This window comes from Urocitellus parryii, chromosome 10 (genome assembly GCF_045843805.1).
Source record: "Urocitellus parryii isolate mUroPar1 chromosome 10, mUroPar1.hap1, whole genome shotgun sequence".
Lineage (NCBI taxonomy): Eukaryota > Metazoa > Chordata > Mammalia > Rodentia > Sciuridae > Urocitellus > Urocitellus parryii.
In genome coordinates, this window is record NC_135540.1 from 74,866,658 (window position 1) to 74,884,090 (window position 17,433).

Sequence of the window (17,433 nt, forward strand, 5' to 3'; positions counted from 1 at the left end):
TTACAATTATTCATATTTAATTCATTTGTCTATTTATGCACTTTTTCATCAAATATCTGTTAAGAGACTACTAAAACTAGGAAATAGGGAATATAAATGAAAGGTTATGTGTGTGAAATAACTGAAATTATAACAAGGGAGGCAGGAGGTATACAAGTAATTAGGCTGCAATGTGATAAGTGATGTGGAAGAGGCAGGGGTAGCCCTGAGTAAGGATGATTAACTCTGCATGGGTTTGAGTGGGGCATAAAGAATTGACCCTAAAGAATGAAATTCAGATGGAGGAGAATGAAATTTCAGAATGAAATTTCAGCATGAGGGTGCCATGTGTGCAAGTGCACAAAAGCAGAGCACACTAAAATCTAAGTGTTTCCAGGATTCTGTAAGTAATTCAATAAAACAATAGCAGCAGCAACAAAAATACTTAACTAATATTTTCTGCGGATTGTGTCCAAGGATACCTTTCTAGGCACACTATATGTATTAAGTAACCAAATTTTCATAGCAATCTGGAGCAGTCTGGCTCCAAATCTTAACCTTTAGCTTTCACGTTATGTGCTTTCTTGAAGAGATGGTTCGAGAGTTGATTGAGTATTGTTTTTCAGAGTACAGGAGATGGAATATCTTTGAACTAAGTGAAAGTGGAACCCAGTGACATAGCTGGAATATTCGCATGCTATAGCTGGGAGGGCAAATTGTTACACATGGTTTAGAAAGCAGTTTGCTGTTATCTTGTAAAACTGTGAAGCTTCAACCCTAGTTTAGACACAATAACTGTACTGATGCATATGGTCTAGAGAAACGTCTGCTCTGGCAGACAAGTAGCATGTTCCTGGCAGCATGTTTTTAATACCATGCACATGAGAAGCAAACCTCCCAATGTCCATCATCAGCACATGAGCAGTTATAGCAGGATAGGTAAAAATATTGTGGTATCTACATAGTGGACTATTACAGCAGTATAAATGAATGAGTTATAGTGACACCATGGGGCAATCTCAGTGAGATTACTTTGAGAAAAAGAGCAGATTGCAGAATAAAGCACATATGTGTAAAGGTCAAAATATGCTAAAGTTAAACAAAAGGCTGTGCATAGATACAAGCATATCTGAAAATAATAAATAAGAGAAGGAGAATGGTTAAAAATTTAAATCACATGTCCTCTTAAAGGGAGGGTAGGAGAATAAAATGTGGTAGGATGGTGAGTAGGTCATATTAAACTCACTGTGTTATCCTTTAAATGATTATTCAAAAATATTCTTTTGTATACTTAATGATTACCACATTTCATAAAATTTTAGGCCAAAATTTTTTATGCTTTAATATTTCTAAAACTGAGATGCATCTTAAAATTGTTAGTATTGTATAAAAGTAATGATCAGTGATTTTCTTAGTCATTCATAGGAAACAATGGCATGTCTTGTAACTGAGGGCTTCTTGGATCTAGTGAAATACTGTAAGATAACATATTTTAAGAAATGATATTCTGGGGATAATTCTAATAATTCCCTGGCATCTATGTCATGAATATGTAGAGAAATGGATTTGAGATCAGAGTGGTGGTTGGCACTAGATCATCAAGGAGCTTGCATGCCATTGCTAGCAGTATTCACCTTCTAAGAAATGGGAGCCTATTAAGGAGTTTTTTGAAGGAAAATAACATGATAAATGTATATGGCTTTATAAAGAAAATAATATGGCTTCTTAGAACTTAATTATGATACTGTCCTGAATTGATGACTCTTATTATAATGCTTCAATTTTCAAACAGAACTCTTTAAAAACCAACAACAGAGAACTTGAAGTACAATGAATGCAACATTGGCTTTTATTTATTTATTATTATTATTTTTTGACTGGAGTTGAAGTTTATTGAGACAGATCACAGGCACAGACTGGGGACGCGGTGGAGGAGGGGGTGGGTGACTGGGGAGGTTGGAGGATCTTGGGGAACCACTCTTCACTTCCCCCTTCCTCCCCCGCCAGCCCTGGACTCCCAGAAGAAAGGCAGAGGTGGTGAGCGAGACAGAGGTGGCCTGGGACACCCAGTCTCCTCTCAGCGGTCACCATCAGATCACTCGACCATGCTGCTCAAGATGAGGACCTTAACCTCCCAGGAGAAAAACTGGGTAGATTTGAGCCTTTCCCCCAATACAAATCGTACCCAAATAGTGTGGTGTGAAAAAACACGGGTCTGTGGTCCCCAGGGCTGTTCCTGAGAAGGTTGGAGAGGGTAGCAGGGATGGGGATGGGGCAGCGAGAGGACTGCAGGGCCCCCGGCATGCACGTCTCAGAGGCTAGTACCTCCGGCTGGACGTCTTGACCGTGGTGGTCTTCCGCAGGATGGAGGTGCCTCCGGAGCCGGCCCTGCCTTTGACATTGCCGTAGCCCATGTTCGTGCTGAATCCAGCCTTGAAGCCACCCCCGCTCCCACCTAGGGAGACGCCACCCCCAAAGCCAGCCGCACTGCCTCCAACCATGGTGGTGGAGTTGCCAGTCACAGAAATGCTGACAGCGCTGGGACATTCTCCAGACATCCTGCTCTCCTCGCTCTCCAACAGCTTGCGGTAGGTGGCGATCTCCACGTCCAGGGCCAGCTTGACGTTCATGAGGGCCTGGTAGTCACGCAGCAGCCGGGCCAGGTCCTCCTTAGCCTGGTGCAGGGCCGTGTCCAGATCCCCGAGCTTCTTCTTCGCATCCTTGAGCGCCATCTCCCCACGCTGCTCCGCTTCGGCGATGGCCGCCTGCAGCTGCTGACACTGCTTCTTGGCCGCATCCACCTCACTCTGCAGCCTCTGGATAGTGCGAGTAAGCTCCGCAATCTCGTTCTTGGTGTCCCACAGGGTGTCCCCATGCTTCCCAGCGGTCACCTGCAGCTCTTCGTACTTGGTCTGGTACCAGGCCTCGGCCTCCGCCCGGCTCCTCTGGGCGATCAGCTCATACTGGGCCTTGACCTAGGCAATGATGCTGTCCAGGTCCAGGCTGCGGTTGTTGTCCATGGACAGGACGACATTGGTGTCAGACACGTGGGTCTGCACTTGGCTCAGCTCCATTTCGTAGAGAGCCTGGAGGAAGTCAATCTCCTGGGTCAAGGAGTCCACTTTGCCATGCAGATCCATTCGGCCCATATACGCAGCATCCACATCCTTCTTGAGCACCACAAACTCATTCTCCAAAGCGGTGCGCTTGTTGATTTCATCCTCGTACTTGTTCTTGAAGTCCTCCAGGAGATCTTGCACGTTCCTCAGCTCCAAGTCCAATCTCCCCCGCTCGTCCTGCTTGCTATCCAGCTGCCTCCGCAGGCTGCTCAGGAAGGCCTCAAAGATGGGCTCCAGGTTGTTTCTGGTGACACCCATGTTCTGGCTTTGCTCCTGCAGCAAAGCCCACTTGGTCTCCAGCACTTTATTCTGCTGCTCCAGGAAACGTACCTTGTCGATGAAGGAGGCGAACTTGTTGTTGAGGGTCTTGATCTGCTCGCGCTCCTGGGTGCGCACCCGCTGGATCTCTGGGTCTATCTCCACATTGAGGGGGGTCAGCAGGCTCTGGTTGACAGTGACCTCCTGGATTCCCCCTGGAGGACAAGCAGGCCCGAAGGTCTGCCTGCCAGCCCCCAGGCCCATGTAGGCCCCACTGCCAAAGCCGAAGCCCCCCAGAGCCCGGCCCGAGGAGCCCCCTCTGGCCACACTGACAGAGATGCTCTTGCTGCCTCCCAAGTTATAGAGGCTCAGGCTGCCAAAGCCACTGGTGCTGGGGCCACAGCGAGCCCCCCCACCACCGCCACTGCTCCGGGACCTGGTCACCGAGCTGAAGCTGGTGCGGGTTCGACACCCGCCCCCTCCGCTGGCTGAGTTGGAGCTGAAGCCTCCTTTGGTTGAGTAGGTTTGCCGAGACAGGGAGGATCTCATGGCTGGCAGAGCGGCCGAGAGCGGGCTGAGAGCAGGAGGCAGCGCGGAGCTGCTGAGCCACCCAACATTGGCTTTTAAAACAATGTGGATCTCATGTAAGGAGGCTGGGCTTCTCCCACCATCTGATAGCACAGGTGCCTTCTTTCTCTGCTTGGGGTTGTTGGAGAGGAAGCCTCGTGAAGAGCCAGAACTTTCCCATGACCCACTGGCAAAGAGGCCACCTTTACCACAGTGTCAGTGTAGACTATTTGAGGAACTGGAAACCTCTGTCTCACTATCTAGTCGGCATGAGGAGCCCTTCTTTCTCATTATATTTGGTGTCAATAAAGACCAGTGTAGGCTCCTACTTTCACCTGGAAATGACAAGGTAGTGCCCCTCTCACCCGTTGGAAGTAGTATCAGAAAGTCAGCTAAAATAGAATGTTTAAATAAGATCCAGAGTTTAATAGTATACTGCAAAAGGTCTGAGTTTCAGTTAAAAAAAATTATCCAGGTTACTAAGAACCAAGAAGGTTTCAAACTGAATGAAAGAACACTGTCAATAGGTACTGAGATGACAGATATATTAGAATTATCCGACAAAGCTGTTATGATAAGAATGCTTTAGCAAGCAATTACAAGCATATGTGGAACAAATTTTAAAAATTGGACAACTTCAGCAAAGAGATAGAAGATACAAATAAGAATCAAATGAAAATTTTAGAACATAGAAATATAATAGATGAAATAAAAAGCTAAATTGATTGGTACAACTTCACAGTAGTTAGAAAAGACAGAGGAAATAATCAGTGAACTGGAAAACAGAAAAATACAAAATATCTAATCTGAATAACACAGAGGAAATATAATGGGTGAAACCCTGTGGTTTGGATTTGGAATGTCCCCCAAAGAATCATGTGTTAAAGGCTTGGTCTCCAATGCAGCAATGTCCACAGGTGGGGCTTTTAGGAAATGGTTGGATCATAAGTGGATTAATCCATTGCTGAATTCATAATTTGAATGGACTATTAGGAATAACTGAAAACTATAGAAAGTGGGACCTGATTAAAAGTAGTGGGTCCTTGGGGTCATGACTTTGGGACTATATCTTGTTCTTCAGAATGAGGGCAAAATTGAGCCATTCTCTAATGAAGAAAAATTAAGAGACTTTGTAAGCAGGAGACCAACTTGCCTAAAGGAATGGTTTAAAGAAGTCCTGTAAATATAAAGAATACAATAAAAAAGTAACCACAGACAATCCTAATAAAGAACATGATAAGCAAAAATACTGATAAGAACAATAAGCTTTCCTTCTTCTCTTGATTTTTCTAAATTATGTTTTGTTATTGAAGCAAAACTGTAACTGTCTCATGTGATTCTAAATGTATATAGAGGAAATATTTAAGATAATCCTATTATAAACAGGGATAATAGAGGGATGTGAAGATAAAGTTTCTATATCTTACTTGAACTGGTAAAATGATAGATGAGTGGATGAGATGAGTTATTCATAAATAATTAATAACTAGGACAATTTCTAAAAGGCTATACAAAAGATACTCACAAATACTATGGATAAATCAAAATAGAATTCTAAAATAATGTTTATATAATGAACATCAAGCTAGGAAAAAGATAACAGAGAAATGAAAAGCAGAGAACAGTCAACAAGAAAGAAAATGGTATGTTAATTTCTAACATAACAATAATTATGTTAAATGTAAATGACCTAAATATCCCATTAGAAACCAAATATAAGTATAATGGACTAAGAAGACTATATAATATATTTTTTTAAAAAATATTTTTAGTTGTCAATGGAACTTTATTATTATTATTTATTTATTTATTTATATGTAGTGCTTTGAATCAAACTCAGTGCCTCACACATGCTAGGCAAGTGCTGTACCACTGAGCCACAACCCCAGCCCCATACAATATATTTTTAAGGAGGAATTCTCTTTGGATATTATGATCTAGGAAGACTGTAAGGAAAAGGACAAAAAAGGTACATCATGAAAACATTAATTAAGAAAAATAGGAGCAACTGCACTAATGTCACTTAAAGTAGACTTTAGAAAAAGGAAAATGAGATAGAGAGAGACATTCAAATCATCCCTTGGTGTTTGTGAGCTTGAACTTCAAGCACCTGCCGTGGATACCAAAACCCTCAGATGCTCTGATCTCTTAATGGCCAAGTATTTGCATATAACCTATTTTCCCATATACTTAAATTATCTTTAGATTACTTGTAATACTTATATTGTAAATGTCTTATTGTTTTGCTTAGGGAATAATGAAAAAAGTTTGTACATTTTAGTAAAGACATTTTCTAAAAAATTATTTTCAGTCTGCATTTGGTTGCATCCACAGATGTGGAACCTGCAGACATGTTTATAATGATAAAAGGGTCAATTCATTAAATCCTAATGTGAGTATACCAAATAAAAGATGTTAAAAAAAATGTGGAGTAACAACTGGCAGAACAAAAATGAGAAATAAAAAAAGCTTCATTATTATAGCTGGTGACTTTAAGATCCTTCTTTCAAAAGTTGATGGAGAAGACTAGACAAGAGTCAGCAAAGGCCTGGAAGAATTCAACAACACCATCAACTAGCAGAGTCTAAATGACATGCATATGACACTCTATCCTACCACAGCAAATGTATTTTCTTTTCAAGTGCCCCTTGATGATGTGTTGACATAGACCATATCCTGAGCCATGAGACAAATCTCAACAAATTCAAAATTATTGACATCACGCACAGTGTGTTTTTTAATCACAATGTAACAAAACAGAAGCTCAGTAACAGGGAGAGAATAGAAAAATCTCCCAAACACTTAGAAACTAAATAACATACTTCTAAATAATCCATAGTTCAAAAAAGGAAGTCTCAAAGGAATTCGACAATTCACTGGATGGAAGGAGAATAAAAATGCAGCATATTAACATTTGTGGGACACAGGTGAAGCACAGTCAAAGACATTTATGACACTAAATGCATAGATTAGAAAAAGAGAAAAAGTCTTGCATCAAGAACCTGGGGTGGGATGGGGGAAGAGTATATTAATCCCAAAGTCTGATGAAGGAAAACATAATAACAATAAGAGTAGAAATCATTGAAACTAAACCAGAAAACCAATGAAAATAGAAACAGCTTTAATAAAATAGATAAGTATCTAGCAAGATAAATATCTAGCAAGAAAGGCAACACAAATGACCAATATCAGAAATTGACAGGAGAGGGAAAGCCAGGTTTTGATGGCATCCTTTGATGAGGTCAGGGACATAAGAGAATACCAAGGAACTGCAGCCTATGGGGTGGGCAGTCAGAGGATGGGGCTCTGAAGACATGGGACAGACTGAATGAACCTAAGGCGTCACGGCAAGGATAACCTGAACTCTGCAGCAAACTCCAGGGCCTTGGGGTGCAGTTCCTTGGGATTCTCTTAGGTCCCTGAATTCAGCAAAAGATGCCATCAAAACCTGGCTTTCCCCCTTCTGTCAATCTCTGATGTTGCTTTTCTTTTTTGTCAGTCTTGCCAGGTATTTATCTATTTTATTGAGTCAGTTTTTATTTTCATTGATTCTGTGTTTTGTTTCAATGATTTCTACTCACATAGTTATTGTATTGTTACTACTTTTTATTTTAACTCATGCATATTGATGTTCACTGTAGTTTTAATCTGAATTTTTCTTAGCAGCTAATGTTGAACAGCTTTTCATATGCCTATTTGCCATATGTATATAGTCTACATTAACATGGACTCCTCAGGTCTTTAGTCTATTTTTAAATTGGATTTTTTTTTCTTTTTGTTTTGTGAGTTCCTTGTATATTTTAGGCACAGTATTTTATTAAATATGTGGTTTACAAATACCTTCTTTTATTCTGTAGCTTGTCTTTTCGACATCTTCACAGAGACTGCTTACAGAGCAAAAGTTTCTGATTTTGCTGGTGTCCAATTTATTGATTTTTCTTTTTATGGAAGGTGTTTTTGATGCTAAGAACTTAACCTAGGCAAGACCCATAGATTTCTCCTATGGTTTTTCCTTCAAGTTCTATGGTTTTTTGTTTCAAATTTGAGCCCATGATCCACTATGTGATAATTTCTGTAGACAGTGTGAGACTTAGCTCTAGGTTCATTTATTCACTTTTGTGTATGGACATCCAAATGGTAGCACCATTTGCTAAAATGTGATCTGTCCTCCACTGAATTGCCTTTGAATTTTTGTCAAAATCAATTGGGTATATTTGTGTGCATCTATTTCTGGGTGTCTGTATTTTTGACCTTCAGTCTTTTTCTGCTTATTTCTTACACTCATGTTCCTGGAATTAAATGAACCTTTCACAGAGAGTAATATTCATAAAGATGAACACAAATGAATTTAAATGAAAATCTCTACCTTTGAAAAAGATGGGTAATTTGTTTTCTATGCACTCTTTACTATTCCTCTTTCCAAATCTCATATAAAATGCCTTATACAGACACGGGAGACCTGTATTCCTTGTTTAACACTGAGTATTAATTCTGTCATGAACTCTGTGTGTTGATCATGACTGTTAGACATCAAACTGCCCATCACTCTTCCTAGAGAGGTTTCTCATGGGCGAGAATACTAAATCCTCATTTGCTGCAAATCAGGTGACCTCCAAGGAAAAGAAGTCTTAGAGATATTTGATCTTCCCTCGCTTCCCATCTAAAGCTAAAAGACCTGCAATGTGCCCAACATTCTCAACATACATCTTCATGTTGGAGTATTAAGTTGGAGCATTATCTGAAGAATTTTCATTGAATATGCAAAAATAATACTCTATATGTGCAGATATCTGAAAACCCCATATCAGTCCAGAGCTGTTGCTTCTCATTCCTAAAGAATGAAACTTTTCTTTGAATTAAAAAAGTCAGTATTTTTAAAAACAATTTCGTTGGTTATTCTTAAATGTTTTTCTTTAGAGGTGCCAAGCTGTTTCATAAATCCGCAAAGTAGAAAACATGTGTGGACTGGATTGATAAATGACATCATAAAATTTCCCCAGGGGTTAATTTTTATCTTTGGTATCTACCAATTAAATGACCTGAACCTTTTAGCCAAGGAATTTCATGCTCTGACTTTTAATGTTTGCTAGTGTATTAGACACTATGATCAGAGATTTTCATGGTATTTTTCCTTGTGGTAAATGCTGCCCACAAGGAACAGAAATGTGGATTAACTCCTGTGTATACATATGGGTTCTCTCTCTCCCGTCTTTCAGATAGAGAGATGGCACTCTCTGTCATTTGTACCTCAATTCCTTCTATTTGTCCATCTAACAAAAGGTTAAATATGAATGCTGCTACATTTAAAGACAAACAAATCTAGCAATTCAGTCTGTTTTGTGTCTTTGAATAAAATGCAATGCATCTGGGTTGAAAGAGGCCTTTTAAAACTAGCATTGTCTTTTAAGACAATCCTTAGTCTTGTTCATCTCTGATAAGTATCTGCATTATTTGCTTCAGCTCTTGTAGTTGAGAGGGTCACTCAAATAGCCACAGATTCCCTAAATGTTGACAGACACTAATAAATCAAATGGTATCGATTTTATGTCTCTAAGGGTGCATAATCACAGATTGCTTCTCTTATCCTAAATCACAGGGCTGGTGTTTTAAGTAGACTATTGGCTAAACGAGAGTCCAACTGTGAGTTTATGGACAACTTTGCACACATATTTTCCCCACTGCAAGAAAAAAAATCCTGAAGTTACATATTTAATAGCCATTTGGGACTGCAGTATCACTTATCTCATCAAACAGTGATTATCTCCTGTGTTCTGCAAGTCAATATTTAGGTTTTTTTTTCATGTTATGTGATAAGGCAAGAGAAATATGCCATTACATAGTGTGTTTATATACTACTAAACTAGCATTTGAGAATTTAAAAACATTTCTAATAAGTGAAACATATGAAGTCTTAAGGATTGAGTTCAATTTTAAATTTCTTATTGCAATGTGACTTTTTCTACTTTGCTAGGATTTGATGGAGATTGTTTGGGTTTTAAGAATGAACGCAACATTAGTGAGCCAATATACTGATTTGTACTTTACAAATAAAGCATTTAATTATAACACCAACAAATTTTTATTAAGTTAAAGCAATGTTTATTGGTGGTCATGGAAGGAGGTTGTGTGGTACCGTAGCCCTATTCTGAGAGCTATATCCAGCAAAAATCATGACATTGGTGAGCTTTGTCTAAGGCTCCACCCTTCCAGTGTTGTGTTCTGGTCACCTGAATGCTTGGTTAATGGGGGGAGGATGATGGCCAGCATTAATTAGGGGGTCATTCTTCCTGCCCAGTATAACCCAAGCCACCCTAAGACTTACAGTCTCAAATAATCAGTAAATAACAAAGCACAAATACACAGAAATATATTTACAGAATGCAAAGCCCCTGATAGATCTAGTTCACATAGGCTCTGAAACTAGACAAAAGACAAAATGGCTCCAGGAGTTTATTTAAGGGGGATCATGAAAGGCAGGGATAAGGATTCAAGGGTGGAGTCTTGCTTCGTGATGTCGTGCAGTCAGCAGGTTGATTGACATCTTGGCAGGTCACACCCATCTCAGGTGCTGCATGGGATCTTTGGCAGAGCTTGAGGGGGAAGTTCACCTGCATCAGGTGGTCAATCCCTGTGGGGGTGTCATGGGAGCTTCCCAATGCCAGACTTATCCTATCAGGAAGCTACTATGCTCAACAGTCTACACATAGCCCACAGACAGCTCATGACACCTGGTCATCTGTTGTGCCCTAGTTCTGGGTTGTTTCCGTCTCTGCACCCATACCCCCTCATCAAAATTTCCTGGTTGCATCTTATTTCACCAGTATGTTTTCCCTCTCCATTATTTCCCTTCCAAACAGGTACTAGCTACTCTGATCAAAACGACACAAGTCTTCCTAACATTCTCCCATACCATATATATTTCAAGTCACGTTTAAGAGAAAAATTAAACCCAAAAGAGTATGACCACATAGGAATTTCAAGTGTTGTGGAAGAGTCATATGCTGGTGGTTCCACAAGGCTTCTTTAACATCTTATTGTGTGAATAATTCCCTGACTAGTTTTCATAGGATTCAATCTAATCTATGTATGACTAATGACCAAGTTTGTCCCACTTGGTTTTTATTGCAAAACGTAAGATCACAATCCCAAATTAAAAAAAAATAATAAAAGTGTTAAATCTATGACACATTCATTTCATTCTTTTTTGTAGTTCTAATGTAAGTGGGGTAAATATTACAAGTAGAAATGCACATATGATAGATAATCTTTTAAAAATTACACCCTCAGTTTTGTGAACTATTCATTAGTGCACTGGTAATTCTTATTTTAATGGAATCATTTTAAAATTTGAAATAGTTCATTCATTAATTACTTCTTTAAATTCCTCAATTTTGAACACTCATTTATTTGTAAATTTATACAAATTTCTTGAATTCATATTTGTTGTGGGTTCTTAGTTATAGGAAGCATGGGAATTTTCATGAAGGAAAAATACCTAACTATTTGATATTTATGAGTTTTTCGTAGGTCATTATACAAATTTTACCCATCTACATCTTGTTGAAATGAAAGATGGGCAAAAAGAAGTGAGAGTGTGTGTGTGCACACGCGCACTCTCTCTCTCTCTCTCTCTCTCTCTCTCTCTCTCTCTCTCTCTCTCTCCCCAACAAGGAAAGTATCAACAAAAATTTAGCCTTTACTAGACTACAAAGTCATCAGCTTTCCAAACTCCAACTCCCAAGCCAATTCTTTTGCAGATGGCTCCCTTTGCTGCACTGCAGCCTTACAGATAACATCACCTTGTACATTTTTAAAGAAAAAGTTTTCTCAGTGTGTTCATCCATCACTCAGCAGCCCTGCAAGGCAGATGGCAAATTTGCATTTAGCCACACTCTAGAAACCCAAGTTTTGTTTTGGTATGAAGTCAATGATTTCATATTATTAGAGAGTGTGGAGTGCCTATTAACTACAGTGAAGTGTTAACCCAGTTTTAATCATGTTCCCTATTTAGAAAGTTGATTCTGTTATTTTAATCTGAAACATTATGAAAGATTTCAACTTAAAGTATGCTTGTAATTACAATATATAAATTCTTTGTTTTCTGTTAATGTCATATAATGCAAGTCTCCAAGTATTCCAAGTCTTCAAATGTCATATTTGCTTTCTTTTCTGATTAAAATTCAGACCTTTAGGTTTTAACCAAGAAAATATAAATGTCCAGATGCATTTATCATTTATTTTAGAATAAAATTTGGTTAAGCAATATAAAAAATATTTTTTGTCTGCAAAATTTTTACCATCTTCCTGTAGCTACTGATGAAATTTTTAACTTATTTTTTGTGTGTTAATCATGGTATTCCAGTGATTCTTCATTTATAGTAATTTTAGAACTTTCATAGATATCAACAGAACTATGTTCCAGAGCAAATTATTTTAATTCTGCTCACTATCAACAAACAATATTAGTAAGTCATCTATAACATTTTTTTTCTCAATCCTGGGCTTTGAACCCAGGACTTCACACATGCTAGGCAAGCACTCCACCACCGAGCTACATCCCAGCCCCTCTAGTAATTTCACTGTTGCTCTGTGTATAGTTGGTTATTGTAAGGCATTAGTTATAAATTGGTGCCCCTTGGACTGTAGACTATTTTATTTTGCCAACTCATTTCTTTTTATTTATGTTTTATTCAATTTGTGAACATACAATTTCAGATGAACATATACTCGAGTTTTGCCATAAACAAATTTTATATGTAGCCTATTCATTTTAAATGTCTATAACTGCCTGGCATTTAAATTTGGCACATTGGCTAGAGATCATAAGAAGGATAAATAGGAAAAATTGAAATAGGCAAAAAATATAGGAAAACATCGCATGCAAATATAGCTTAGGGGATGAATAATTTTTCAGTAGGAATAATCCTGAAGAATAAAAATCATCTATTTTTTTGTGAGAAGCACTGGGCCTATGCAACTGAAAAGTGATATAATCTGAAAATCTTTGATTATGAGGCTGGGTATCAATATCTCTTAGGGTTTGAATATGTGGTATCCTCCAAAAGCTCATGTGTGAGACAATGCAATTCTGCTCAGAGGTGAAATGATTAATTATGAGATTTGTTACCTAAATGGTAGATTGATCCACTGATATGGATTAGCTGGGTGGTAACTGTGGGCAGGTAGGATGTGGCTAGAGGATTTGGTAGATTACTGGGGGCATGTCTTTGGGGTTTATATCTTGTCCCTGGTGAGCGGAGCTCTCTCTGCTTCACGGTTGCCATGTCCTAAGCTGATTTCCTCCTCCACACTTTTCTACCATGATGTTCTGCCACACCTAAGACCCTGAACTATAGAGCTACGGCCTGAGACTGCTGAGACCCTGAGCGCCAAATAAACTTTTCTTCCTGAAACTGTTCTTGTGAGGTCTTTTGCTCACAGTGTCAAAAATAGTGACTAAAACAACATCAAAGTTGAAAGTTTATCAGATTAACATACATTCATAAGATAGCTAGGAATCTGTTGGAGGAATTAAAAGCCAAGCATGGCAAAAGTGAGGTGGATGAGATTATTGCTGCAAATTATAGTCAATTCTATAGGTTCCAGCCATATTTGAATCTGTATAACATCAAAGCAGGGAGAGAAGCTGGAAGTGCTGATAACATACTTTCCTAGGAGGAGAGTTCTTCACCCAATACAGATGAAATTGATCTCTTTTGGGGAAAAAGATGCCACTCAAATGTATATACTGAAGTGGCAAACAGTACGCATGATGTCAAACCTTTGAAGGACCAGTTCAAACTTCTATTGGAGAAATGCACCTTGGTTTGCAAATTTAAACCTCCTTTATTCAAACAATTTTTCAGGTCAGAATGATTTCATAGTTTGCTGATTTTATGTGCAGTGTGATAGAAGAGTACCTTCATTCATTGCCATAGCCCTAGCAAAATCATATATGAAGGCAAAAGTGAGTACTCATGATTTAAATCCTAAGAAAACTATAGTTAAGTTTTGGTGTAAAAATTTGTGCTAAAATTTCTTTTTCATTTATAAAATAGTGGTTAAATATATAAAACATGAAATGAAACCATTTAACCATATTTAAATGTATAGTTCTGTAACATTAAGTATATTTATATTATTTTGTGTCCATAATTGCTATCCATCACCAGAACTATTTCATCTCTCTCAACAGAAACTCTGTACATGTACATGTATATACTAATTGTTTATTCCTCCTTTCCCTAGCCCCTGGCAACTATTATTCTACTTTCTGTTTCTATGAATTTGACAACTATATGTACATCATATAAGTGGAACCATACAATGCTTGTTATATGAGTGGTTTATTTCACTTAGCATAATGTTTTCAAGGTTCAACCACATAGCATATATCATCAGAATTTACTTCCTTTTAAAAGCTGAATAATATATCATTGTATGGATATGTCTTATTTTGTTTATCCATTCATCTGTTGATGGACACTTGCGTTGTTTCTATTTTTCAGCTATTGTAACTATGCTGCTATGAACATGAGTATATAAATATCTCTTCAAATTCTTGCTTCAATTCTTTCAGGTATATTTAATTCCAGAAGTGAAATTTATGGGTGAAATGCAATTCTATTTTTAATTTTTTGAAGGTCAATCATACCATTTTATTTCACATTTCTATCATCAGTGCCCAAGTGTTCTAATTTCTGCACTTTCTTGCCAATACTTGCTATTTTCTGTATGTATATATTAGATGTTGATGGACATTTATTTTATTCATTTATTTATATGTGATGCTGAGAATTGAACTTAGTGCTTCTTACATGCTAGGCAACCATTCTATCACTGAGCCACAACCCCAGTCCTATTTTCTGTTTTTTTTGACAAAGGCCATCATAATGAGTGTTAGGAGGTGCCTCATTTTCATTTTAATTTGCATTTATCAAATTATTAGGTGAGGTTGAATACTTTTTCAATGTGCTTATTAGCTATATATATCTTCTTTGGAGAAATGTCTGCTCACTTTTAAGTTGGATTTGTTGTTGATTTGGAGGAGTACTTTATATATTCTGGATATCAATCCTTTATTAGATGTATGATATGCAAATATTTTCTCCCATCTGTAGGCTACCTTTTTACTCTGTTGGTAGTGATCTTTGATGAATAAAAGATTTTAACAATGTTCACTTATTTTTCTTAAATATATTTTGATGTCTCTTAAGAAATTATTGCCAAATATAAGGATATAAATATTCATCTTATGTTTTATTCTTAGAGTATTATAGTTTTAGTTTTTAAAGGTATTGGTTAACTTTTTTAAAACATTTTTTTAGTTGTAGATGGACATAATACTGTTTTTATGTGGTGCTGAGGATCGAACCCAGTGCCTCACACATGCCAGGCAAGTGCTGTACCACTGAGCCACACCCCAGCTTGGTATTGGTTCATTTTGAGTTAATCTTTGTATATGGTATAAGGAAAGTGTTCAGTTTCATTTTTTATTTTTTCATATGGGTACTCAGTTTCTGCAACATCAATTGCTGAATACTTTTCATTTCTAAAGGAAAATTTTAGACTATATTCTGCCTTTTCTTCCCTTCTTAAGTTTAATTTGAAAAAATCTTAGTGTACCTGCTACAGGAATTTCTGGATTAACACAGACACAGACACGCACTTCAGTAAACTAAAAACCACAAGAATTGTGTTTGCAAGAGAACTCACTAGGTTGTTTGGGAAAAACATGACAAATAAGACATCACTGGATATATAGGCTAAATTTTAGAGAAGACTTTCTTAACATTATGAAGATTCAGAAACTCATGTAGGGTTAAAGAAGGCAAGGATAAGCAACTTGCTTTAGTATTATGGTTGAATCTCTATTATACATTTTTGTAAGCATTAGTGAAAACAATTATTTAATGAATCACAGTATTTTAAAACCACAATGACAGCAGGCCACAGACTGCTATTACATAATACCATAAGTCTATTCACCACCAGGTCTGTAAATCTCATTTTATGACTGAATATGAAATTTATTTGAAATAAATTCATGATGATTTTTCCTTTACAATTTTTATAATAATTTAAAAGTACTTTTAGATACCATTGATTAGAATTTTATTCTGATCATATAATTTAACTATGAATAAATATTTGATATATTGAATATTTTACCAATCTTGTATGAACATTAACTTCTAGTGAGGAACCTCAGGTAAAATTAAACCAAATTTATACTACTAGTCTGATTTTTTTGGAAATAGCTGATACTTCTAGACTTAATCGTTAACTTTTTACTCAATTTTATGTGGCTGTGAATATGTAGTTCAAAATTAAATATACTCAAAAGATTAAGATAATTCAATAGCAAAATAGCACACCGTAGGAAAGGGAAGTTTCTTTTCCAACTTTATTGAATTATGAGCAATACATTATTATTTCAAGACATGAATTTTGAATCCAATGGTCTTAAAAATGTTATAAATGAAGAGTGTGATGTGCATATTTTTCCAAATTCTTCATTTAGAGTAAAAAATTTGGGAAAAAAATAACAAAAATACATAATTCACAATTTTGATTCAGGCTTTGTGTCATTTTACGTATGAATAACAAAAATATCAGGAAAATATTAATCCAGGGAAACAAACCATTTAATTATAGTATTTATCGTGAATTTTGTGTGGAACAAAATTCTGGAAAAACAGAATAAAACTATTTTGAAGATGTTTTCACTGTTATCTGCTTAGGTCCGTAGTGTTCTCTATTCTCAACTACTTCATTTAAATAATATGTTGTTAATGATTTCTAGCCGAATGGAATATTAAGTTGCTTGTAATAGAAGAAGTACTTTCCAAGTTTCAATCACCTTTCTTCATTATTTCTCAACATATTAAAGCATGTCTGTTCAGTATTTGTTATTTTTGGTTGTTCTTACAAAGTCTTATTGCATTTTAACGGTTTCTCACCAAAATTTTAAGCTCATAAACTAAATATAGTGATAAAATTCCACCAAATTTTAAGGCACCCCAAGAGTATATCTAGCATATGGAACTGATTAATTTATACAACGTCTCTATGCCAGACATTATGCTAATTTATTGTGATATAAAGGTTGTATTAGTCAATGTTGAATGCTATAACAAAATACCATAGACTGGATGACTTACACAACAGACACTTATTTTCTCACAGTTCTGGGAGCTGGACGTATGAAATCAAGATCCTGTTATGGTGGAGTTTTCTCTGTTTTCTCACTGACTTGCAGACACCCATCTTCTATTGTGCTCACATGGCATTTCCTAAGTGTGTATGTCAGGAATAAGAGAGAGAAGTCTTACATTTCTCCATCTTCTTACAAGTATGCATGACCTCATAAGCCTAGCCTCACAAAGGTTTACTCTCCAAAAAACTTCACATTTGGGGTTAGGGCTTCAATACATAAATTTTCATTTTCAATTAATCTATACTTCCCATCTTTTAACAATTTGGCATTTGTTGCTTATTTTATTAGAGT

The 17,433-nt window shown here is 37.0% G+C and overlaps 1 protein-coding gene and 1 pseudogene across 1 annotated transcript in view; one reads left to right on the plus strand and one right to left on the minus strand.

The window, feature by feature from the left end:
* Arhgap24 (Rho GTPase activating protein 24) overlaps positions 1–17,433 on the plus strand; it is a 721,844-nt gene that overhangs the window by 15,021 nt on the left and 689,390 nt on the right. The window lies entirely within an intron of this gene.
* Positions 2,298–3,905, minus strand: LOC144257250 (keratin, type II cytoskeletal 79 pseudogene; annotated as a pseudogene).